The 26,697-nt window shown below is 37.4% G+C and overlaps 1 protein-coding gene and 1 pseudogene across 1 annotated transcript in view; one reads left to right on the top strand and one right to left on the bottom strand.

Moving 5' to 3' along the window:
* Kcnn2 (potassium calcium-activated channel subfamily N member 2) overlaps positions 1 to 26,697 on the bottom strand; it is a 394,099-nt gene that overhangs the window by 257,012 nt on the left and 110,390 nt on the right. Inside the window, exon 2 of the mRNA XM_021150280.2 lies at positions 23,414 to 23,499. The gene's annotated coding sequence lies outside the window, so the exon portion shown is untranslated. The remainder of the gene's footprint in view (positions 1 to 23,413; positions 23,500 to 26,697) is intronic.
* On the top strand, positions 1,390 to 4,840 carry LOC110284530 (annotated as a pseudogene).

Below are 26,697 nucleotides of genomic sequence, written 5' to 3'. Positions count from 1 at the left end.
CTTTTGGGATAGCATTGGAAAAGTAATTGAGGAAAATACGTAATAAAAAATATTTTTAAAAAAGATATATATGAATATATCTCTAAAGTAGGCTGTGCTGATTTAAGTATGCTTGGCTTATAAGAATTGACACTATTAGTAGGTGTGTCATTAATGGAGAAGGTGTGGCCTTGCTAAAGGAAGTGTGTCACTGTGTAGGTAGCATTTGAAGTCCTATGCTCATGCTCTTCTCAGTTGGGACAGCTTCCCCTGTCTGCCTGCAGAAGAGAATCTTCTTAGGATCAAGATATATAACTCTCAGCTCCTTCTCAGCACCATGCCTGCCTGGGTGCTGGCGTGTTTCCTGCCATGATAATAATGGACTGAACCTCTGAAACTATAAGCTAGCTCCAGTTAAATGTTATCATTTATAAATTTTTTTTGGTCAGCTTTTATGGAGTCTCATCATAGCAAATAAACTCTTGTCTGGGGCAAACAGTCTGATTCTCTTGTCTGTGGAACAAGATGTAGAACTATGGACTCTTCCAGCACCATGTCCACCTTTATACTGCCATACTTTAAGTCATGATAATAATGGATTAAACCTCTGACCTTCTAAATCAACCCCACTTAAATGTTGTCCTTTATAAGAATTGCCTTGGTCATGGCATCTCTTCATAGCAACAAAATCCTAGCAGAGGCAGAAGCCAATTGAATAACCGTCTGTATCTCAGGCTCATTATCTCAGAATTTCTAATGAACATAACCTAACATAAATGCTTTTGTTTCTTGCATCCTAATTATTTTACATGGTATGCATATATATCAGAAACTCAAATTTAAAATAAATGGTGTATTTTTCTAAAAAAAAAAAAAAAGATAACAGGTTCAACTTCCTTTCTCCCAATAATAACTCATTCAGCTAACACAAGAAATTTCTTAAATGCTTCCACATGCTAATGAGGCATTTTAGTACCCTAAAACTTCAGCCAATGACCTTCCCTTCCTGAATATTCTCACTCCCTTCCCCCAAGAGGTATATATGCCCTGAATAAAGTGTATGTGCCCACATCCACCCCAATAAATCAGTATGAACAAGCAAGGATCATCTCAGATCTTTCATTAAAGATCGCCATTGAAAAGGCTGTCCTCTTAAAGACCCATGCCTAAGATTCCCCAAGAACACTTTCTCCAGCCCCTCCAGTACTTGGCCCTCATTCCCAATCAGACCAGATCTGGACCTGCTAGTCCAAGGCTAGTCTTCCCTTTCAGCCTGGCATGCAGATTCCCTGAGGGAAAAGGTGGGCTTCAGACTGTTCCTGAATACACCCACAGCACCTAGGTAGCCAGAGAGGATACTGGCAATCATAGCATTCGTCCCAGTCCCTGATGTTTCCCCTCAGATCCAAAATGTGGCCACTTCTGACTCCCCCAGTGAGAAACAGTGGCTGTGGATTCTCCTTTTCAGCCTTTGCTCTGCCTCTTCCCTGCCCATGTGCTGGAGGTGTCTGGACACCCAGAAAGAATAAAGTAAGACAGAAGAAAACCAGACCTACACACTTACAAGGATTCACTTATATGTACCATTATAACTCTCATGCAATCAGGGGCTAGAACTGACTCAAAACAACTCAATTTTAGGCAACCTCTCTTGCATCCTGTTCCTCAAGTCATCACTCCTCTGCATACTTTAGTAACTAGTTTTCTGAGTGGGTGGGGCATCTTCAGCAAACTATGCAGCCTGTTTGTATTCACTTCTTTCATGGTTCTTAGGAGTATTAGAAAAAAAAAAGAAGAAAAAGAATGCTGGGTCTGAAATATATCACTTTTCCAGAACATGTTAACTGAATTACAATCTTAGTAGATAAGAAGGAGTAAGAAGTTGCTCTGATGCACATTCATTGATGCTGACCCTTCACAGTATAAACTTAAATCTTTAAGAAGTGAACAGTTCAGACTGTGGTGAGACATGTTTATAATCCCAGTGCTTGAGAGGCTAAATCAGTGAAGCTATGAGCTTGAGGTCAACCCAGGCCTCACAGGTCAACACAGAGCTTCCAGAAAAAACAAGAATCACAAGAATAAAATGTTCTCCTTTGCTTTCTTTCTATTGCTGTGATACAAACCACATACAAAAGCAACCTGGGGAAGGAAGGGTTTATTTCACCTTATAGTTTTCCATTAATTATCTAGGGAAGACAGGTCAAGAACTCAAGACAGAACCATAAAGTAGAAGCATGGAAGAACGCTGTTTACTGGCTTGCTGCCCTTGACTTGTCCAGTCTGCTCATCTGTATAACCCAGGACAACATGTTCAGGGTACGTACCACCCACAGTGGGCTGGGCCCTCCCACATCAATCATTAATCAAGAAAATGCCCCAGAGACATGACCTCATTTGAATTTGATGAAGGCAGTTTCTCAATTGAGGTTCCTTCTTCCCAGAGGACTCCAGTTTGTGAAAAGTTGTGTCTAGTTTGTGTCAAACTACACAGTACAGCCTCACTTCCATTCTTCCCATAAATATGACCTCCTAGAAATGTAGAAAAATGTGTGTGCATATTAATTGAGATACAATAAATATACATATATATAAATATAGATACACACATATACACAAATATATAGTTTACAATGGAGACTAAACATATAGATTAACAATGGGCATGACTTCTATGAAATAATCAAGGCTCATTTATATAATATTTTGGGTTTTCAGAGTAATTATTTTGTTCTATTTGTCATTTATAATGAAGACAATAATGTTTTTCTTCAGTTATCTGGCTAGAGTTCCATTAAAACATTTACTAAAATTAGGGAATTTTTAAACCATGGAAGCTTAATTGCATTAATTATCCTTTTCACCCTCAACTGTTTTATAGTGAAACTAAATAATGGATGCAATAATGAAGCAAAGGACATGTTGGATTTGCATATTTTATAAACATGCTCAGGACAGCAACTATGCTACTTTGCTTGGAGCGGTCGTTAGGTTAATCATACGTTTATGAAAGGGAGAACCCAATTTCCAGGGGTCAGGTGAGGGCTAAGTGGGGTGACTTTGAAACCAGGTTCTGGGTATGCTCCTCTGCTTTTATGTGATGGATGAGAAAACAAAGGTTTTGAAAGAATATTCCTGTGGACAGAAAAGAGACCTATGAAGTTGTTAGAGCAGCCCCTGGAATAAGGGCAATAGCTTAGACCGCTGAGTGCCCATAGAGATAATTGAAAAAAGTCTTTTCTAAGAGTCAGCTAATGAAATGAAAATGGACTTTTTAAACAGAGTGAAAAATACCATTTCCCTTGACCATACTGAGCTTCCTAACCCAATCCCGGGAAGGGGACTTCTCACCAGGCAGGCAGTCCTGCACGCCATCCCTCGGGAGTGCAGAAACAGACTGTGTTTCGTCCTCACCTCCTTCCAAACCTTCACTCTCACAGCTACACACACGCACCAAATCCATAAGACCTTGACAATTTTCAGGGTAGAAACAGCACGGTGCACTCTTGGAACCTTATTCCTGCAGACAGTGTGAGAAATCCACAAGCAATATGTACCCCGATGTATTAGCATGCTTCATTTCAGTATAACGTGTGAAATAGATAGAAAAGTCCTAGAGATTAATTTAAAAATGACTTCTGATCAGAGCAGAACATACGATATAAAATTCTAAAGATTTGGAAGTTAAATAGAAGCCATGAGCACTTGTCTCTCAATCCAGTCTGTGGCACTGGGAGGACTTTCTAGTACTTATGAGTACAAAGAGCAGGCCAAGGTCAGCCTTCCCTCTTGATTGGAAATGCCGGTGTTTCATTTTTCAATGAGAAGAAAGAGAAGGACTGTGATCTAGGTAAAGGCTTGTCTCCTAAGAGAGTCAAGAGAAATTAAACACTGGACGATGATAACCCAGAGTAGGATTCAGAACAAACTTCCCAGGATTGTTTTCCATTCTCTGGAAAGTACAAGAGACATGGTCTCTGTGGGGGAAAAACAGTTGACTGCCATAGATAATGTCAAACAGTGAAGCAAGAAAAATAGGTTTCCCCAAATGAAAACTTCTAGCCAAGTTACAATTCATACTGTGGTCTGCTGCAAAGAAACTTATTTTGTTGAAGTCAGTGAGCCATGCGGAACTCTCAAGAGATTGTAACAGAATAGGGAAGAATGTGATAAAAATCAAAATAAACGCCAGCAAATGATAAAATTATCCATTATTATTATATTATATTTATTATTATTATTATCATTATTATTATTGTATCTAGTAAAGAAACAACTAAAAGTAAATAACACTTCTGAGAATTGGCAATAGGTTCTACCTGTCTGGGAGGGGCTTGTGCCCAAAGCCCTAGGGTACCCACATGTTGAGGAGATAGATAAGGATGGGCTTCCTCTTATGGGGTCAGGCATAACCAAGGTGCCAGATATTCAATGGAAAAGAACCGTGGCATTTCTAAGCCAGTTGTCACATGCACTGTGCAGTTTTCTCGACAAGTTTTCCACAGTTTGTGAGGAGAACCTGGCATACCTTTCTCTTTGTGTTCAAGAACTTAAAACACACTCTCAATATTTTAGACTCTCAATGTGAAGCTGTCATCTACCCCAGGCCTAGAGGAGGTCACAGTTGAAGTGTTTCCTTTAAATGTCACTGCTGTCACAAATGGATCATCATTCTGAAACCACTTCAGATCAACCACATCACAACAGTACACAAGACTCTCCACCACAGGAAAATGAGGCATCATCAGAAAGTATCTTGAATGTAGTCAAGGATTCAAGATCTACCAGGTATCCCAAGATGGTCCCAATGACAGCAATCAAAGACAAAATGATATCAGGGCTGGGTCCCAGAGCTCCCTGAGAAGCCTGAGAAACTCCAGTGCCTAACAATGAAGGTGAAAAAAAAAGCCAGATAAAGTTCAGAAATTTTCAGTGACCAAGTTGGACTGTGATGAGAATTAGATACATGTGTGGGAGGATGTTTTTACATTCTGTGAGAGAGACTTCACTCGAATTCTTAGAATAAAATCATAAAATAGCCACATAACTACTGGAAGCTTCCTCTGTTAAAAAAAGTCATTTTTAACATCCCAAAACATTGGTAATAAACATTTTGTTCTTCAAAATCATCTTGCTTTATGGTGCACACCGTTAATCAACCATAGAAGTATTTCCTGATGAGGTTTTATGAAGACTTTGAATCTTTCGGCACACAGTGTTCTAAGCCATCATTATAAATTGATCTGAATTGGTCTTCATGATTAAACAATCTAACATTGGAAGGCTAAATAAGAATTTTTGAACATAAGTAGATTGTTCATCAGGCACTCTTTAAAGGTTTAAAGAGTGAGTCCATCGGAAGAGGTCAATCAAGGCAATTTGGGAAACTTTTGGCTAATTCAGATTTATTGTGAAGTATTAATGATGCCAATATAGAATTACCATTCAGAATATGTCTTCTAAACCATGAAGTCTCAAGACAGACTGTAGGACATGTGGAAATACTGGGTAGCTATATGCAAAATCTCAGAGATTATTGTAGGAGACAAGTAACTTTAGTTTAATCAACTTAAGGTTAGTTTTAGAATTCAAAAATAGAATCAACTTGTATAATCATCCCTATTTATTCAGCAAGTTATTATAATATATTTAGTTGTAAATTACTATTACAAACTTTACAAAGATAAATGATCCAACTATGGACCATGAATATACAACATGATCTATGTGTGGACCATGCATATTCAAGACTTCTATTTCCACTTCAGAAAAGAACTAAGTCTCTACTCAAGGAGCCCTAAACTTTTCAAAGCCAGTCCTGCATGACATACTCTGCCCCGACTTAAAATACTAAAAAGAGTCGTCAAACCACAGCTCTTTGGGTTCCCCCAAAGTAGGGTATTATGATACCAAAATGACTATAATCTTGTATAATTATTTGTCATTAGAATATAGTATAAATTATAGGCATTTAACTACTAAAACAGTACATTAGATATATTTTTATGAATGACATGGAAATGTACATATTATGGGGATGCCTTATGTTTTCAATGCACTTAATGTTTAAATCAGAATAAACATTTCTATCTTATAAGGCATTTAGCATGTATTTGAGTTAAAACTGATTCATATATTTCCTCCTAGCTCTTATAAAATATATAATTGATATTTATAGTCACCCTACAATGGATAAGACACCAGAGCCAATGTCTCTTATCCAACAGCACTTAGTATTCACTAATGAAGGTTTAAGCTTCTCTCTCTTTCTCTTTCTTCTTCTGGATTCCCAGCTTCTGGAAACTGCTACTTTTTTCTTAACCTCTGTATAGAAAATCAACTGTTATACATTTCACATGCACGAGTTCACGCTGCTTTTGTCTTCATAGGACTGGCTATTGTACCTTCACATGAGACTTACAGTTCCATCAACCTTGTCATCGATGGCAGGATGCCATAATTCTGAATGACTGAAGAGTATCCCATTATGCACGAGTGCTACATTTTATTTATCCATTTATCAGTTCATGGATAACTAGGATTAGGAAAATTCTATTTCGTGGCCATTGAGAATAGTGTTGCAATACATAGAGGCATACAGGCATAATCTTCTTTATATATGCAATCCAGTTCTAGGAATGCTGATAGGTGTAGTACCTCTAGTCTTCGTTTTTCAAAAATCTCTATACTGCTTTACATTGTGGCTATAAAAACTGAAATCCTACTAATTGGATAAAGGCTCTCCTTTCCTTTTACCCTTGTCTGCACTAATTAGCATAAAAACATTCTAACTAGAGTGAGAGGATGATACATGGTCACTTTGCTTTGCATTTTCTGATGATAAGTGATGCCTCCCACCCCCCCAATCATGTTCCTTTGGTAAGTTTTGACTTTCCCCATTGCTGGATGAATATATATAATATATATAATATATATATATATATATATATATATATATATAACCTAATCAGACATATAACTTTAAAAATATTTTAATAGAATTTAATACTTTCAACTCAATACATTTCAATTATTTTTGCCAAGTCAAATTTTCTAATTTTTTAACCCTGTCTACATTTAATAATCTACTAGAAAAACAAAGCATTTCCGGGGAATATATGTGTAGAAGAAGAAATGTTTAAGGCATCTAACACTGCCTGTCTCTGGAGGAATTGCTTGTCCTAATTACACAAAAATTCAGCCAACCAGCTCACCCTAATTTTTTTTTTCTTAATTGGCTGTCACAGTTTTTAAACTGTGGCTGGAAAACTTAATTTACATTGACTTAGAAAAATTTTAGAAGTAAAAGCCTACAAGCTATGTTCACAGTGGTCACCAACAACATAACTTATAACCGTACCATGTCCCTGAGAAGGAACACTCCAGGGCCTATCAATGGGACTATCTCAGGTCACATTACTCCTGACCCTGTCACTAGGACTATCTAGAAATGATGAATCCTGCTTTAGCTTCAAAGTTACCATTTATAATTCCATTTCCTAAACAAGTACATTTAAAAGGTACAACTAAAAAAAAAATGAAATCTCAAAGTTGGGTGGACAGTAGTGGGAGTCTAGAGAGGGTAGTTATGAGAGGAGTTCAGTGGGTGAATTGTGTTCAAAGTACATTTTTAAATTCACAAAGAATTAAATATTGTTTAAGGAAGACACAATTCATTAGATGGAACTCTGGCAGTCTTGTAGAAGAGTTGGGGGAAGGATTGAAAGACCCAGAGGGGATAGGGACTCCACAAGAAGACCAACAGAGTCAACTATCTGAGCCCTTGGGGGCTCCCAGGGACTGAACCACCAACTAAAGAGCACATGTGGGCTGGACCTAGCCCCTCTCCCCCAACATATGTAGCAGATGTATAGCTTGGTCTTCCAACAATAACTGGAGGGGGGTTGTTGCGGGAGAGGGCTGTTTCTGACTCTGTTGCCTACCTGTGGATCCTGTTCCCCTAATAGGGGCTGTCTTGTCTGGCCTCAGTGAGAGAGGATATATCTAGTCCCTTGTGACTTGAGGTGCCAGGATAGGTTGGTAGCCAGTGGTACCTCCCATTTTTACAGAAGAAGAGGATAGGGGAGAAGCTGTGTGAGAGAGGGACTGTGAGTGTGAGGAGGGTTCTGTGATCAGAATGTAAAGAGGATAAATTAATTAATGAAAAAAAGACAGGCACAATTCTTTGTGTAAATGTGAGTGATAATGCCATCTCTTGACTATAAGTCAAACTCTCAATTCAATTGTGTATTTCAGCCCTGTTTATACTTTTAAGTCTACCTGCTGTGTCAGGCTAGTGCACATGACTATGTGCTTAGCACTCAATCCAAACCTAATGAAAGAATTTCTTAGGGGTTTTCTAACTTGAAGGTTTCCCCAGGCTCAAGTCTGTTCCCACAGTGCAATCCTCTCCCGGAGGTTTCCTACCTGGCTCTAAAATGTGTGGCCATTTCATTCAGTCTCAGTTTCTACTATCAGTTTCAAAGAACCTATTTGTTTCCCCCTTTCTCATTAATGCAATAATTTAGAGTTTTTATATAGCCAAATATACATAAAACATGAATGTAGCTTTGCTTATAAAATAAATACATATGTATATGTACACATATGCATTCACATATAAACACATATCGGGCCCAGTTGCTATTATTTCTTTATCTCCTAAACAACTGAAAGACAAACCTAAGAAGATGTTCTTCATGATGTTAAAATGTGGAGTTGAACATGAAACTCAAGAAGAACGAAGACCAAAGTGTGGCCACTTTGCCCCTTCTTAGAATTGGGAACAAAACACCCATGGAAGGAGTTACAGAAACAAAGCTTGGAGCTGAGACGAAAGAATGGACCATCTAGAGACTACCGCACCTGGGAATCCATCCCATAATCAGCCTCCAAACGCAGACACAATTGCATACGCCAGCAAGATTTTGCTGAAAGGACCCTGATATAGCTGTCTCTTGTGAGGCTATGCTATTGCCTGGCACACACAGAAGTGGATGTTCACAGTCCCCTATTGGATGGAACACAGTGCCTCCAATGGAGGAGCTAGAGAAAGTACCCAAGGAGTTAAAGGGGTCTGCAACCCTATTGGTGGAACAACAATATGAACTAAGCGGTACCCCCAGAGCTTGTGTCTCTAGCTGCATATGTATCAGAAGATGGCCTAGTAGGCCATCATTGGGAAGAGAGGCCCCTTGGTTTTGCCAACTTTATATGCCCCAGTACAGGGGAACACCAGGGCCAAGAAGTGGGAGTGGGGGGGGGATATGGGGGACTTTTGGGATAGCATTGGAAATGTAAAATAAGAAAATACCTAATTAAAAAAAAACATGGAGTTGAGCTTCAAACTCTTTGCATTAGAAACACAAGAGCACATATAATAGTTAATATAAAGAGAAAACCAAGAATCCTTTAGGGAAGAATCCATGGCTATATAGTGGTGATACAATGGCAATGGCTCCATTTGGATAACATATTTAGTTGAGAGCACTGTGATGGCTCATCTTGGCTGTCAACTTGAATACACATGGAATCAAGGCAAACCCAAGCAGCTTGGAACACTTGTAAAAAAGTCTCCTGGTTGGAGCATTTGAGGTGAAGAGACCCATTCAAAAACAGGGCAGTAGCTACAGGGCAGCCCATATAAAAGGACTTTGAAGAAGAAAACTGTTTTATGCCTTCTTGCCTGACTCTTGCTTGCAAGTTCATCTATCCTGATATTTAGGCATTCCATCACTGGTATTAGAACCTACCTCTTCAGGATTCCAACATGGACTGAAGACCAGCTAAGACATCCAGCCTCTTGGACTAAAGAACTCTTAAATTATTGACCTTTCTGTTCAAAGCAACCATTGTTGAATGAGCAGGACCACACAGCCTGTAACTCTTTCCAATAAGTCTCTTTTAAATACATACCCTCAAATCTGTTCCTCTAAGGAATCCTAACGGATACAAGTACATAAATAGAAACAAAAGAGGAAACATAAAGAGCTTGCAAAGGTTGTATGGGGTGCCAAAAGAGGGAAAATGTAATCAATTTCCAGAAATGGAAATTTTAGAATTAATCAGTATCTCATGCAAGTATTGTCAACAGAAACTCTGAAAAAGTATAAATTCTTTTCATTTTAGAACAAACACAAATTTAATCTATATTAGTTAGTTAATCAATATGACCTTAAAATTAAGAAAATCACATTCTTTTTTAACTAATTTCTTTTACTTTTACATTGAAAACATTCATTCTGTTGCTTTTATAACATCTGAGACCCTACATAATATGCCACATTACAATTTATTGACATTTATTATCTTGAAAATAAAAAAATACTTATAAAGAGAAAATATAAGTGACAGATGTTATTGGGTTAAAAAGAAAGCAACAGAATAAAGGTTAATTGACAAGAACCCAGAAAGCATTTTTCAAAATATGATTGGCAGCATTTTGCATTTTTTGAACTCTTAACAAAATAATGATGTAAAAGTTAAGAATTTTAAGTAGTCACGCTTCAAGCAAGGGGTTAAATGAGAAAATCTCATTTCCATATTAGAAATGGTGCAATACTAATGAACTTGTTGATGCTTCAATTTCATGCATCATTCTGCTATTTAGTCTGTGTTCTCATTAAAAAATGTCAACTATTTCCAATTATTGATAGTTCCTGCACTTTTCCTATAAGCAAAATGCATCACAATTTATTTCATAAGATTATAAAGATAAAGGAATTGCATTTTAAGCTGACTGCTTTCTAAATTTGTTTAGTTAAGGACATTTTTTTTAAAATTTGAAATGAAGTCACTAAACTTAGCTTCATTTTATTAACTTGACAAATATAATATTCAATATTTTCTCTTGTATTCCACATGTTAATAAATTTTGCATATATTTATTTTGCTTATGCTATCTGAAATAACTTTGAAAGTAATTGAGACATTTATCATTTTACAGAGGCTTATAGTAAGATGAGGACTTACGTTTGCTTATTTTTAATTGAAACAGAACTTGATTTAATAAGTCAAAAGAGTCTCTCTTACAACTAGTCCTTTCTAATGGTTAGAGAAATGGATTAGATCTTCAGATCACGTACCTGTTGAAGAGGGCCCACATTCAGTTCCTAGTACCCACATCAGGAAGCCAGCAACCTCCTGCAACTTTAGCTTCAGGGACACCCAACACTTGTGGTCTTCATGGGCACCTACACTCATAGGTATATAAATACTCACATAAATCTTTGATAAATAAATCTTCTAAAAAGACTATATTTCTCATACTACAACAACACAATATGAATCTGAACCCCCGAATCCTTAAATCCACTGTTTTAGTTAAATTAAAATGTTTGTCTTTCGGTTTGCTTGTTTTTATTTTCACTTCTGTCCTAAGTTATAAGCCCCCATGAGAATACCAACACTTGTGACTTTATCATTAGTAGTAGCAGCAGCAGCAGTTGGTACCCCCATATGTTTACTGAATAAATGAATCACCAAAAATTTTACCTCCAAAGCCCTAAGATTTATATGGATATATCTATACCTAGTGTCTTAGTTAGGTTTTGTTTTTTGTTTTATTTGTTTGTTTGTTTTTGTATTTATTTATTTATTTATTTATTTATTTATTTATTTATTTATTGCTGTGAAGAGACATCAAGACCAAGGCAACACTTATAAAGGCAAATATTTAATTGGGTTGTTTCAGAGGTTTAATCCATTATCCTCATGGTGGGAAGTACGGCAGCTTGTAGACAGACATGCTGCTGGAGGAGGAGATAAGAGTTCAATCCAAAGGCAGCCAGGAGGAGTCTGAATACATTTCATCCTGGGCATAGCTTGAGCATTTAAGACTTCAAAGCCCCATTTTCATAGTGGCACACTTACTCTAACAATAACGCCTTGACTGCTTTAAGTACTACAATCCTCCTCCAACAAGGCAACACCTCCTAATAGGCCCCTACCTATGGCCAAGCTTTCAAACGCATGAGTCTATGGGGCCATGCCTATTTACACCACCACACCTGGCTAGTCTATGTCTCAAGCTTATGCCATAATCTTACACATTTTGATTGCTTATTGTCCATTAAAGGCAGAGAAAATAGTATATAGAAATTAATTTAAGAACATTGTTACTTTTTCTAAGAGTGAAAAAAATATCACATGTTTTTATGTTTTTGTTTTTATACAAATCCCTATCCCTCCTCAAGTCTACTACTAAAAGAATTAATAGTACTTATAATTATTTGATTAGATAAAAATAGCTGTCAAGTGAAAGGCATAGTTATAGGTGTATACTCAGGAGGACAGACAGAATCAAGACTGAATATAGGCTCACTTCACCCCACAAGGAGTTTGTCATTTTTTGAGAAGACACATGCATGATACTATTATGTTGGAGGTCAGCATAACCCAAATGAATGAGTGTCATAGTATAGGCTATTGTAGATATGTGGATAAAGGAGACAAACCCTCCTGAGGACAAGGCAATAGCCGAACACTTCATCCGTAAAAAGGAACTGAAACTAAAAGTTTGCAGAGAACATTGTTAGCAGAGGGAATAGTAGAATATGACTGGCCCATGGGAAATGGCATTATTAGGAGGTGAGAACGTGTTGGAATGGGTGTAACTTTATTAGAGGAAATGTGTCACTGTGTAGGTAGCTCCTCCTTTGGATGCAGATGTAGAACTCTTAATTCCTACAACACCATGTCTGCCTATATGCTGCCACACTTCCTGCAATGATGATAATGGAATGAACCTCTGAAACTGGAAGCCAGCCTCAATTAAATGTTATCCTCTTTAAGAGTTGCCTTGGTCATGGTGTCTCTTCACAGTAATGAAACCCTAAGACAGAAGACATTCACGTTCATTACTCATACGTTCACTTAATTAATAACTGTTGATTATTTTAAGAATTACACATCAAGCAAGCTGGGTAAGATTTCTGCATAGAAATATTTGCATTACAAAGCTGAACAGTGGTACAATAACAGAAGAGAATAAGTGGTTAACAAGTTTTTTCAGATTAAAATTTGTAATAGAATCTAAACAGTGTTTTGGGTTTACAGATCAGAAAACCAAATAAGTTAAAGAGGAAAAAAAAATCCAGCAATGTCATAAGAAATTGATGCTTGCGTAGAATTTATATATCAATCTTCTTACATAATGGTGGTTGTTTAAAACCTAATTATTAACAACAGAAATCACGATGAAATAGGTATAATTTGAATAAAAATCAGCTACTATTCAGAATTATGACATTTAAAGGAAGGATGATTTAGATTTCTTCCAGACATCAAAGGATTCACATGATTCATGCTTAAGAATTACCTTGCTAACTTAAATGCATAATGTGATTACACTGAGGGAAAAAACAATTATATACATGTTGTGAAGATAAGGAGTGGCTATTTTTAACAGCAGCCTTTAGAAAACACAAATTGGTCAATTTTGCTGCCAGTATTGATCAATGTCAAAACTGCTCATGATATTTAATCCAGAGGGTTTTTTTTTTTAATAAACCAGAGATCCTAGAAGAACCATATATATATCTGATTTGTAAGTGTTCCTGTTTGAAAGAATTACATGGATGGAAATGGAGAGGAGCCTGAGGAAAAGAAGGTACAGCAACAGGCCCAAAGAGGGATCCAGCTCAAGGGGAGGTCCCAAGGCCTGACACTATTACTGAGGCTATGGAGTGCTCACAAAAAAGGACCTAGCATGATTACACTCTGGAAGACCCAACAAGCAACTGAGAGAGTCAGAGGCAGATAGTTGCACCCAACCAATGGACAGAAGCAGCTGACCCCTGTTGTTGAATTAGGGAAAGACTGAAAGAAGCTGAGGAGGAAGGCAACTCTGTAGGAGGACCAGCAGTCTCAATTAATATGGACCCCTGAGATCTCTCAAACACTGGACCACCAAACAGGCAGGATACACCAGCTGTTATGAGGCCACCAACACATACAGCAGAGGACTGCTGGGTCTGTGTTCATTCAGAGATGATGCACCCAACCCTCAAGAGACTGGAGGCCCCATGGATTTTAGAAGTCAGGTGGTGTGTGTGTGGGGTGGGAACATCCACGTGGAGACACGGGGGTGGGGTGGGGAGGAGGTATGGGATGTGGAGCAGTAGGAGGGTAGACGGGGGGTAATAAAATATGAAGTGTAAAATAAAGAAATTAACTAATTTTAAAAAGAACCATATATATCAATGTTTTTAAAGAACATTTTATCTCTCATTTCCTTTATGTTAAGACATCTATTTTTAATTAATTTGTTCTCTTCTATATTACATCCCAGCCACAGTTTTCCCCTCTCTCATCTCCTCCCACCCCCCTTCTACCTTTCTCTTCCAATACACTCCTCCTTTCTCTTCAGAAAAGAGTGACCTTCCAGTGATATAAACCAAACGTGATATAGCAAGTTGCAATAAGACTAGGTAACTCCCCACATATACAGGCAACCCAGTAGGAGGAAAAGAATCCTGAAAGCAGGGAAAAGCATCAGAAACAACCCCTGATCCTTCTTTTAGGAATTGGACAAAAACACTAAGCTACACAACTATAATGTATATACAGAGGGCCTAGGTTAGACCCATGCGTACTCCCTGATTATTGGTTCAATCTCAGTCCCTATGAGTCCAGTTTTGTTGACTCAGTAGACTCTCTTGTGGTGTCCTTGACTCCTCTAGCTTCTACAATTCTTTTGCCTCTCCTTCAAGGAGATTCCCTGAGCTATGCCTAATGTTTGGCTCTGGATCTCTGCATCTCTTTCCATCAGTTGCTATATGAAGCCATTCTGATGACAACTGGGTTAGGCACTATCATGTAAGTCACTCTGGGTCTGATTTATCTCATTCAAGATGTTTTTTTTTCTAGTTCCATCCATTTTCCTGAAAATTCCATGATGTCACTATATTTAAAAGCTGAGTAATATTCCATTCTGTAAATGTATCACAATTTTTACATCCATTTTTCTGTGGAAGGGCATATAGGTTGTTTCTAATTTCTCATTATTATGAATAAAGCTGCTATGAACATAGCTGAGTATGTGTCTTTGGTAAGATGGAGCATCATTTGGGTATATGTCCAGAAGTAGGATTTGAGGTATATAAATTCTCAATCTTCTGAGAAATTTCCATATTGATTTCCAAAATTTGGGCTCCTACCAGCAATGGAGAAGTGTTCCCCTTGCTCTACATCCTTGCCACCATGAGCTGTGGCTAGTGTTTTTGAGCTTAGCAATTCTGATAGGTCACCTCAAAGTCATTTTGATTTGCACTTCCCTGATAGCTAAGGATGTTTGACATTTCTTCATGTGTTTCTCAGACATTTGGGATTCCGCTGTTTGCACATGTTTAGATCTGTACCCTTAAAATTGGATCATTTGATTTGTTGATGTCTAGTTCCCTGTGTTTTTTTATGTAATTTGGAAATTAGCCTTCTGTCAGATATAGAGATGATGAAAATCTTTCCCTACTCTGTAGACTACTGTTTTGTCTCATTTGTGCTGTTCATAATAGCCACAATTAATATATAATGTATTGGGATAATTCTAACCAACCAATGAAAATTAAAAGTATAACAAGAACTTCAAGATTTTACAGAAATTGAAGAAGATATCAGAAAATACAAAGATATCCAATACTCATGGATTGGTAGAATTGACATAGTAAAAATGGCCATCTTACCAAAAGAAATATATAGATTCAATGTAAGCCCCATCAAAATGCCAGCACAATTCTTTACAGACCTTGAAAGAACAATACTCAGCTTCATATGGAAAAACAAAAATCCAGGATAGCTAAAACAATCCTATACAATAAAGACTATTAGGGGTATCATCATCTCTGATTTCAATCTGTACTACAGAGCTATGGTAATAAAAACCACATGGTATTGGGATGAATAACAGACCGGTTGATTAGTGCCATCAACTTGAAGACCCAGACATACATCCACACACCTATAGACACCTAGGTTTTATATATGTATATATGGAAGCCAATAATATTCAATGGTAAAAAGAAAGCATCTGCAACAAATTGTGCTGTTCTAACTGTATTTTGTCATGTAGAAGAATACAAAAATATCCATACCTATCATCCCCCACAAAACTCAAATACAAATACATCAAAGACCTCAACATAAAAATAGATACACTGAACCTGATAGAAGAGAAAGTAGGGACTAGGCATTAACACATTGGCACAGGAGAAAACTTCCTGAACAGAACACCAACAGTGTAGGCACTAAGAGCAACAATTAATAAATGGGACCTCATGAAACCAAAAAGCTTCTGCAAGGCTCAACATCTATTCTAAGGCAAACATATTTGTATGTTCATCCACTGGATAAAACAACAAAGAGTCCCTCCTCTTCCTAAGTGCTTCTGATGTTAATGCACTGTTGCATCTAGTGATATCTTCATGTGCTTTAGCTCCAGGCTGTCGCTTTTTTAAAAGAGTGAATAAGTGTATGTTTTGACAGCTAACTTGTCACTGGTCCCTGTCCCTCTTTAATTATGTTTTCATTTCTTTGTTTTGCCAAAGCATGGTCTTAAAAACTTATTTTACAACTTCTGTAGACAATTGTATTTCTGAATTGCACATATTTATTAATGTCTTATTTTAACCATTGCTTAAATGTTTGTTTTGTTGTTCGTAATAATTTTCATTCAAATGCAGAACTCATTTTGTTCCATTTAATATCTTTCTTTGCTGTCTTACCAAACCTGATTCTTCTTGATCCATTCATTTAAAGAAAGTGTTTCAGATTTTTTTCTTCACAGTTGATCTTCTCAAAGTTTCCCTTTTTTGTTTTGATCCATCAGCTAAGTATTTTTAAAGATCTATTTGGTTTTTATTTTATGTGAATGACTGCATGTATACTTGTGTACAATACATTGGTATATAGTGTACCAATGAAGGGCAGAAGAACGCACTGAATTCCCATGGAAATGGAGTTACAGACAGTTGTGAGTCTCCGTCTGTGTGTTGGGAACCAAACCTAGGTTCTTTGCAAGAACAGCAAGTACTCTTAACCACTGGAGCTATCTGTACAGGCACATATTTGCTAACTATTAACAAATATTTACTTGTGCCTAACATTGTCTTACTGGCAGGCAATAGAGCAGTCAAGAGTGTCCTTTCAACAAATGTATCAATTTTATAGCCAGTGTTGCATTTCATAATATATGTAATTTCTGTGATAATTTCTCTAGCCATCTTTTCTTTTCAATATGGTTGGAATGTGTAAATGACAAATATACAGCACATTCTCAAACCATCTTCTGTGAAACATAAATTTCTAGTTGCTTTTAATGGCTTCTGTTCTCCAAACTTGAGAGCCATGGCTTGCTACTTATCAACTGTGTCTAATCTGCCATTAAACTAAGTAATGATATCTTCAAATTTCTGCCATCACATTTTAATTACAAAGATACCATTTATCTTCCCCAAATGGCTTGCTTTTTTTTTTTGTAGCTACTACATTCCCTCTGCAATATCAATTCTTTTCTTTAGCATATCTTTAATTTTTTAAATACAGAAATTTCACATATGGGGTCTGTTTGTTGAATTTGATTACACATTCTCATTCCTCACCCCTCAGCAGGGATGTGGAATTTGTGTGTTCCCGAGTTGCTAGGCATTTTTGTATCCTTGAATTGTTTTGCTGTTTAATTGCTGTTGTTTATTTTTTGGGGGTTGGGCTAGGCTCCTTGCATACACCACAGTGCATGTGTAGCAATCAGAGAACAAATTTTTGGAGCAGATCTGCAAAAATTCTAATCTGTGCATTCCAGGGCTTGAACTCAGGAGACCATTCCTCACCTGCCAAGGGACCTCTTCCAGCCTCAGTCAGACCTTAGTATTTGACCTTGACAGTAAGTATTTCTAGGGAGAAAAGTGGAGACTAATGGGTCCTTATGCTCAGAAAAAAGCAGGTTTCTGCTCTTCACCCAAATGCTCCAGAAGCTTTACCCACTTCCTGCTTCACCAGGAGGTTTCACTGTGGGGTTTGGGAACCATTTTGCACATACACAGTGCTGGTCTCTTGCTGTTTTGCTCCGTGTATTTCCTATAGTACCATTCCACACGAAACAAGCCCACCCCCTTGCCTCATATGTTTCTTTTCATCATGAGTTATTTTGTTAGTACAATAAGATATAACATTTTAATAATATTTAAGCTAACTAAAGAGATTTATTAAAAGCACATGGATGTGTGCAGTCAATCGTCTTTATCCAACTACTTTCTTTTTATTCACTTTCAAACTAATTTAGTGGCAGTTTTATTTAAAAATAGTTACTGTAACTTAGAATATTGGATTCCAGCTATAAATCTTGAACATACCCTTCAAGAAATACTGTTACTGAAGGCTGGTAGAACAGTGGGCTTGGTTTTCTGTTTGTTTTACCTAAGCTGCTTGCAATGCTATCATGATTTAGCTTCACACCTACTCTTCCATTGTCATTTTCAGTCGGGACTCTGAAACCCAGTTTGTTTGTTTGTTTGTTTGTTTGTTTGTTTGTTTTAAGATATGTTCTTTATTTACATTTCAAATGCTATCCCAAAGGTTCGCTGTAAGCCCCCCCTCCCCCCCCGCCCTGCTCCCCTACCCATCCACTCATCCACTCCCACTTCTTGGCCCCAGCTTTCCCCTGTACTGGGGCATATAAAGTTTGCAAGACCTAGTTCTTTTCCAGCTGAAACACTAGGCTCTGCCAGCAGGGGCTCCTGAGAGGGATATGAGGCTAGTGGCGAGAGAAGGGTTCTGTTTTGCTTCCTGCTCTTAGCATTTCTAGCTTGTGCTTCAGCAGAATGGCTGCTGGCTGTTCCAATGGTGCACATGATTTCGTTTGGACTTCTAGACTTCCCAAACCATCACGATTGTGCCCTCTAATGGACCCCAGATAAGATCTCTGGTTCTTCCTTACCAAAGGAGTGCTGCAAGACCATGTGGTGTCTCTGTGTCCTTGCAGGGGCTTTAATGACTCTGCAACAGCCAGTTCTCAGAGGTTTAAATCCTGCATTTCTAAGCACCCCATCTATGTCACAAGCTAATTAAAGAAGGTTGATCTGTCTCTTTTGAACCCAAAGTTTTACAGCTGATTAATGTTTTTTGTATCATCTTTTTCAAGTTTCCAGTTCTCAACTGTTTTAATAAACTTCCTCCTGCTAAGACATTTGCTGTGGTTTCTACTCGTAAAAGGGCACTGAATAATATGCATTTCTGTCTATAATAGCTATCTTTTGAGTGGCCATTGGTATCCTGCCAAAATGATACCACTAATTTTACTGCCTGTGAATATTATAATGTTATTTATATATTTTACTGAAATGTTTAAAAATGTGATAAAAGAAAAATAAGTGTAAGCCTCCCATTTGCCTTCTGCTTTGTCAAAGTCGTGCAAGGTAGCTCAATAACTACTCGATGATCACTTGGTTAGGGAAGAACGAACGAACGAACGAACGAACGAACGAACGAAAGAAAGAAAGAAAGAAAGAAAGAAAGAAAGAAAGAAAGAAAGAGAGAAATTAAAGACTTTCTAGAATTCAATGAAAATGAAGGCACAACATACCCATACTTATGGGACACAATGAAAGCAGTACTAAGAGGAAATTCATAGCACTAAGTGCATTCATAAAGAAGTTGGAGAGATCCCATACTGGCAACTGAACAGCATACTTGAAATCTCCAGAACAAAAAGAAGCAAACACACCTGAGAGGAGCAGATAGCAGGAAGTAGTCAGACTCAGAGAAGAAATCAATCAATTAGAAACAAAGAGAATCATACAAACAATCAACAAAACCAAGAGCTAGTTCCTTGAGAAAATCAAGGTAGACAAACCGTTAGCTAAATTAACTAAAAGGAATAAAGTCTCCAAAGTAACAAAATCAGAAATGAAAAGTGAGACAAAACAACAGAAACTGAGGAAATTCAAATAATCATTAGGTCTTTCTTCAAAAGTCTATAATCCACAAAACTGGAAAATCTAATCAGAATGGATGAATTTCTAGACAGATACCACATATCAAAGTTAAGCCAAGATCAAGTAAATTACCTAAACTGTCCCATAACACCTGAGGAAATAGAAGTAGTCATTAAAAGTCTCCCAACCAAAAAAAAAAATAATAATAATAATAAAGTCCAGGGCCAAATGATTTTAGTGTAGAATTCTATCAGACTTTCAAAGAAGACCCAATACCAATATTCCTCAAACTATTCCTCAAAATAGAAGCAGAATGAATACTACCTAATTCATTCTATGAGGCCTCAGCCATCCTGATACCTAAACCACACAAAGACTCAGCAAAGAAAGAGAACTTCAGACCAATTTCACTTATGAACATCAACCTGTCTTTGACAAAGTAAATAATATATTTCTGTCAGGAGCCATCTAGAAGAGGCTAAAGGCTAGCAGGTGATCTTCTAGAGATGGTTCACTGTGGAACTGCAACAAATGAGTCCTTGGTGTCTAGGCCCAGGGGACAATGTCTCAGTCTTGATTCTTGCCATTGATATGCCTTTTCTGTTATTATTAAATCAATATAACAATTCCTAAGCATTTGCTCACCCTATTAAACAGATTTTCTGCAGATCATTGGAGATGTACTCTCTTGTAGTGATGCTATGTAGACAAATAGACGATTTCTTAATTCTTAATGATGATTCTATAAGAATTCCTAAATTTATACTAGTAATTATTGAGACTTTATAATAAGGGCTGTAAATACAGCTCTCTGTAATAAGAAAACTGCAACTAGAATTCCGCTGGTCTTTTGCTGTCATGAGTTAATTGTACTGATAGTAAGCAGGCATTGATACAAATTAACAATTTAGGAATATACTCCTATAGTCTGTAAAACAGCTAAAGGCCATAAACTAGGAATGAATGATTTATTGAACTGTCCAAGGACAAAAGATAAAATATTGACTCAATTTATCTATACAAAACTTCAATGTTAACTTATACATAAGAATTGTAATTTAGATTCCCAATGAACCTGTGGAGCTAGTGACAGATAATGAATGTCTAGTTAGACAACTAACGTTATTGGAAGCACATGTAAACATCTCTGTTGTATTTCTCATCCAGTTTCTGATTTAAGTCTATCTTTGAACTTGCATAAACTCTCCAAAAATAAGATATTTGGAATACCATGTGATCATGAATCCTGAGATAAGTATAAGAAGTAATGAGAACAAAGAATAGAACACACATACACACATACACACACACACACACTCACAGATTTTTTTCTTAGAGATAAGTTTTCCCCTTTCTTCTTCTCTTAGAAATAAAGATTAGAATCTCTTTTTAAAGTGTTTTGTTACTTCCAGAGAGTGATTTTTTTCTAGCTGACAAGGGGTTAAATAAACACCCAGCCTTAGGGCCAGGGGCATTGTGGAGAAAAGAACCAAAGGCCTCTCTTAATCCCTACCTTGTCTTGTTTTACAGTAGTGTTAATTCCTCTGAGCCATTGGGTTCTGGGCTCAGAGTAACTTAGAGACAAGACTGGTAAAATATAGAAAGCAATATTTACTCTCACAAAATAAAGATTAGCCCCCATACCAATGCTCTTCCCCTCAACTGCCTTCAAGAGGGAACCATCGGTGTCTGGGGCAGGTCTCCCACATATATCCATGAGATTTTCCCCACAAACCTTGTTTTGGTAGCATCAAAAGGTTGGCATGCTCACTAAAGTCTTCAGAAGTTCCTGTCCAAGGAACTAATTAGTCACAGGATAGCTACAGAACAGCTGATTTCAAACAATCAATGCTACTAACTAAAGTGGAATCATGTATTTAAGCTAAATCAAATTGAATTATACTCAATTATACTCATTTAAAAATACAGAGCAAAAGAGAACAAATGAAATGATAGGATACTTTTGGGGCTTATGTTTAACTTTTGCAGGAAATTGAAGAGTGATACTAATGGTCTACGGCCATCAAGGTGAGGGTCATGGAAGCAGAAAGCAGCTCTGTGTTGTTTATGAGAACTACCACCTATCCTGCTGCCCTCAGTAACTGAATGCTTAAATCTAAGTATGTTCTCTCTATGACAACTTGCTTTCACTAAGTGACCACAACCACTAGCTTTAATTGAAGGGGTTCCAGATGGACTCATAATACAAAGAACTTTGGGTTTTTTCATTGTGGATTTTTCAGGAACTACCAGATTAAAAAAAATTTTTTTTGAAGACCCAAAGTCTGGCTTTTACCCCGGTATCTCATTCAGAACTAACAGTTACCGTGTAACTGTAACTCCAGATCTTGGCAAAACTAACTCCATGATGGATGTGCCATTCAGGCTGTAAAACTTAGCACATAGGCAGCACCACCAGCCAAACTAAAACAAAAGTTTAATCCATCACAGTCCACAGAGTTCTGGGAAAGTCTCTAAACATACTAACTTTGCTTTTTAGCTTCAGTAGGTCTGATTCTAGCTAAGTGTTCTTGTCAACTGGTGTACAGCAACCCAGAATATGATCTGTGTTTAAATACTCATCCTGAGCAAGGTTCAGGGCAACACTGGGATCCTGAGCACCCAGTGTATCACCCAGTGCATTAGCTGGCCAATAAAGACTTTCTATGAGTTTAGACCCATGTCTGACCCGTCTTTTCTGGTGGATACCCCACATCAACAGGAAGAGTAAGAAGCTGCTTCTCCTCAAGAAAATCATACAACTACCACCTGATGAAACTTAAGCATTACTGCCCAATGCAATAGAATCTTTATATGGACCAATATCATAAAAGAACCACTCTGCCAAAACAAGGATCTTACCACCCTTTGGCTTGGTCAAAGAAATCAAAGAAATCTTGCAAACTGCTTTGTGTTTTGCCTTGTTTGTACTTTCACTGTAGAGTTAAATGATCATCTCGTAACCACATGATGAAAATTATATGTGGGAGAAGCTAGTCAACGTCTCAAATACAATATACAAATATTCATGTGACCTCTGCTTTGACCTCAGTGAGTCTCAGATCATCACAGCAGATTCACGTGAAAAAACTGAGGCTGAAGAAATACATAGATCACAAGCTGTTTCAACACAGAATTGGGTTGAGACATAACATGTTTCCCAGCATTTAATCCTATCAAAAATGCTCTCTTTCACTAGAAACCACTCTTAATATTTAAACATGAGCACATCTATTCAGTCAAGAAATATTTTTAAGTATTAATTGGTGTGTGTGTGTGTGTGTGTGTGTGTGTGTGTGTGTGTGTGTGTGTGTGAGAAAGAGAGAGAGAGACTTGGAGACTTGAGAAGAACAAGCTGTTATTCACTGGGAAAAGATATATCAAGCTAGTAGGCTGAAAACAGTTGCGATCACATAGAAGGAGAGTCCAGCTAGCAGGCAATTCAGTCAATTAAACTTTAACACAGTTTGCTTAAAATACCCACATTATAATTAGATGCAAACACTCACCACTACTGCTTATAGCCCGCTCCATTCCTTGGGCTCCCTTGGCCTCTTGCTGGATCCCATCCTTTTGTAATTCTCTCTACAAGAGTCTGTAAGAGATAGAATCTGTTAGCATTTCTCCAATCTTTGTGAATTTTACTTTAATTCTTAAATGATTTACTTTTGTGCAGAGACACAAGTTGAGTTTTTATTTTCCAGAATTTCCTAACATACCTTCTAGTAGGCATCTTACTAGTGTAGAAACACTATAGCCCACTTCATTGACATATACTAGGGAATATTTAGAATGAATCCCAGTTAAATTATCTAATTTTAACCTAGAGCCACTCTACACACAATTGTGAATTCTTGTCTTGTACAAGGAGATGTGCCTAAGCATGGAACCGGGAGCTCAAAGTCAGGCCACTGCATTCAGCCTACTCTTGGAATTAAAAGAGAGTTATCAGAGGGCATTACTCATAGCTTTCAGTTTCATATGAAAGTGCTAAACAGGGCAGGGAAGACACTACCATGTGTTCTTCATTCATTTTTTTCTTATTTCTTTTATTTACCATCTGGATCACTGTCTGATTCAAATAAACCAAGCATCCTTGGTTGTCAGCAATTTCGAACCCCTATACTAACCTCCACTATCTTCAATAATATTTCAACTCAAATGTCAATACACATGCAATCTTCTTTTGAGGACTATAGATGAAAAAAATCAGTGCTGTTGTCTATGTGCCTCAAAAAAAATTTAAAGTCTCAACTTTGAAAATTACTTTACACAAAGTCTATTTGGTGAGAACAATTAAAAAATATATACTGATTGAGGAAAGTTTTTCACTAAATTGAACATTTTGAAAACCATAAAAGAATCTCTTTTGGGTTCATCAGACTAAATATAACATTTTAATAAAATAGGTGAGCTTATGTTAGGTTTGGGGCTGGTATTAAAAAAAAAAGTCTGCATTTTATTCCCAGGGTAGTTTGGATAACAGATCATTAATTTAAGAAAATGCTTCAAATTCTAGGTGATAGAGACCTAGAAATTACATGTTTCCTAATCCTATTCTGAGTATCAAGAATTCTTGATTGAAGAATGCAGGAACGTTCAAGGACAAATTCGCACATCTACTTTCTAACAGAACACTGGGAAAACTGCTTCTGAGAATATTTACAAAGCTAGCCTCCAAATGATGTGAAGGCCACAGGTGACCTTCAGTTGACTATGAGGAAAAAAAATCAATTCTTGCCATCTTGTCTGTTTACAGAGGCAAGGGTTCTGGAAGCAATAGATGCAGAAATGCACGGTGAAAATGTTAATTAGAAGAATATTCAGTGTGCCGGGAGGCCTGACTGGTAACAGGGTCTTGGGTTCTAAGTTGATTTCATAATGAGACTAGACTGATTTGCCATCCCTGGAGGGAAGCACGCTCCCCTGCCTTAGTCAAGTATTTACTCAGAACCACGCTGAAAGGTCTACTACCGAGCATAGGAATTGTTTCACAGGGGAAAAAAATGTAACTCCACGTTTCCCATTATTTATTTAGTAATTAGTTTCTTTCTCCCAAATGAGTATAATGTTCATTTTTCACTTCAAAAATCACCCTTTAGGAATTTTGGTCTCACTCATGGTGGTACTGAGGGTAAAAGATCTACAGCTCCTGTCTTGGGTCTTGGTTCCTTGTGTCTTGTCCTCTGATCGTGGTTCCAAATGAGTAACACGTACTATATTATTCACTTGGAACCAAATACACAGTCTGTTTCTTTTTTCCCAAAACCATGCATCTGTAACAGCAAAGCTTGCGGCCTTTGCTGAATTTCTCTTTTTGATTAACACGGAGGCTAACTTTTAAAATTTTTCCTCTCAAAGAAGTCTTTATTATTCTTAGTTGACTAAGAGATTAGAGGATTGAAAAATGCTGAGGTTGGAGTGTCACCATATCAAAGGTATAGATATTGAATCTGGTGCCATTAACCTGGTCCTCATTATTTCAGCTTCTTAAAGCCTCATTCCTGCATGTGGTGGAGCCAGAAAGAATGGAAGGCCCAGGAGTAAGCATCCTCCCACTCCTCTCAGATCACCACCCCAACCTGTGCACATGTCCCTTACCTCCACCAACTTCCTCTTTTCTGTCATCAGCTTCCTGTACCAATCTCACTTGAAATGCCTAAATGTCTGGGAAGGGCTTACCTAATGCCACAGACATAAAATCTTTCCATATGATTTAGCCTCATTACCAGGCTATCATTATCTGTTTGTTTGTTTTAAAAATTAACATTACTATCTTAAGCAGGGTTGCTCACAAGGCAAACACATCTATTTTTATAATAAAATTTTAGGGGGACATAGCCACATTTATTTTTCATACTGGGTGTCTGTGGCTGTACTCATGCTACAGTGGCTGATTTGAATCATTGCAACATTATATGGCATGCAAAGTTTAAAACATTTAGTAATTATCCCTACTAGGACATATCAATGATCCCAACTCTAGGTGCTTGCTTTTTTTTTTTTTTTCATTGTCTATGCAACCTTTCAACTGTTCTGCTTTCTTGTCTGTAAATTGAGGATGCTCTTGTAAGGGCGATGGGAAGAAATGCACAAGAAGCACTTGGCATTGAGTCTGTGCAAACACTCAATAGACACTGATGTCAGAGCCCCATGTCTCGTTTGACACTTGGCATTAACTCTAAGAAAGCAGTTTATGACAAAGGACAAGAAAATGTGGAGGCTAAGTTATTACTGGGATTCTAATGGGTTTCTCTGCTCTGGTTTTCTTCTTCCCATATGGGAATGATGGGGGAAAAAAAAGTTAAGAAGCTTACAAATGAAGACCAATGGCAAGAAGAAAGAATGGAAAGCAATAGGTTCAGAATCAGAAGAGGAGGCTTCCCAATTGCTAGGGGTATAAAGAAATAAAATCCTCTCTGTTAGTACCAGGACACTCCAAGCCCAGGCCTAACAATGTAACCCTTGACCTGCGTTGCTTGGCCAAAGACCCTCAATCCCACAACCCACTTGGCTCACTTCCCACCCTCACTTGTGTGATGTCATTTTCTGTATAAATTAGGAGAACACCCCTCCTCTTTCCCTTTTCTTCTCTGCCCTTCTACCTGCCTCACTGCCCCTTTGCTTCTGCACAATAAACCTCTCTTAGGTGGAACCACTTTGGCCTGTTTTTCTGTTTGGTTTATCATTCATATATATATATATATATATATATATATATATATATATATATATATATCACATCACACTCTCTATTTTAATATTTTAAAATGCATAAAATTTTAAAACAGAA

The sequence above is a fragment of the Mus caroli genome, chromosome 18, assembly GCF_900094665.2.
Source record: "Mus caroli chromosome 18, CAROLI_EIJ_v1.1, whole genome shotgun sequence".
NCBI classification, from domain to species: domain Eukaryota; kingdom Metazoa; phylum Chordata; class Mammalia; order Rodentia; family Muridae; genus Mus; species Mus caroli.
The sequence above is the reverse complement of the archived record's forward strand: the minus strand, read 5'-3'. Positions and strand labels throughout refer to the sequence as shown.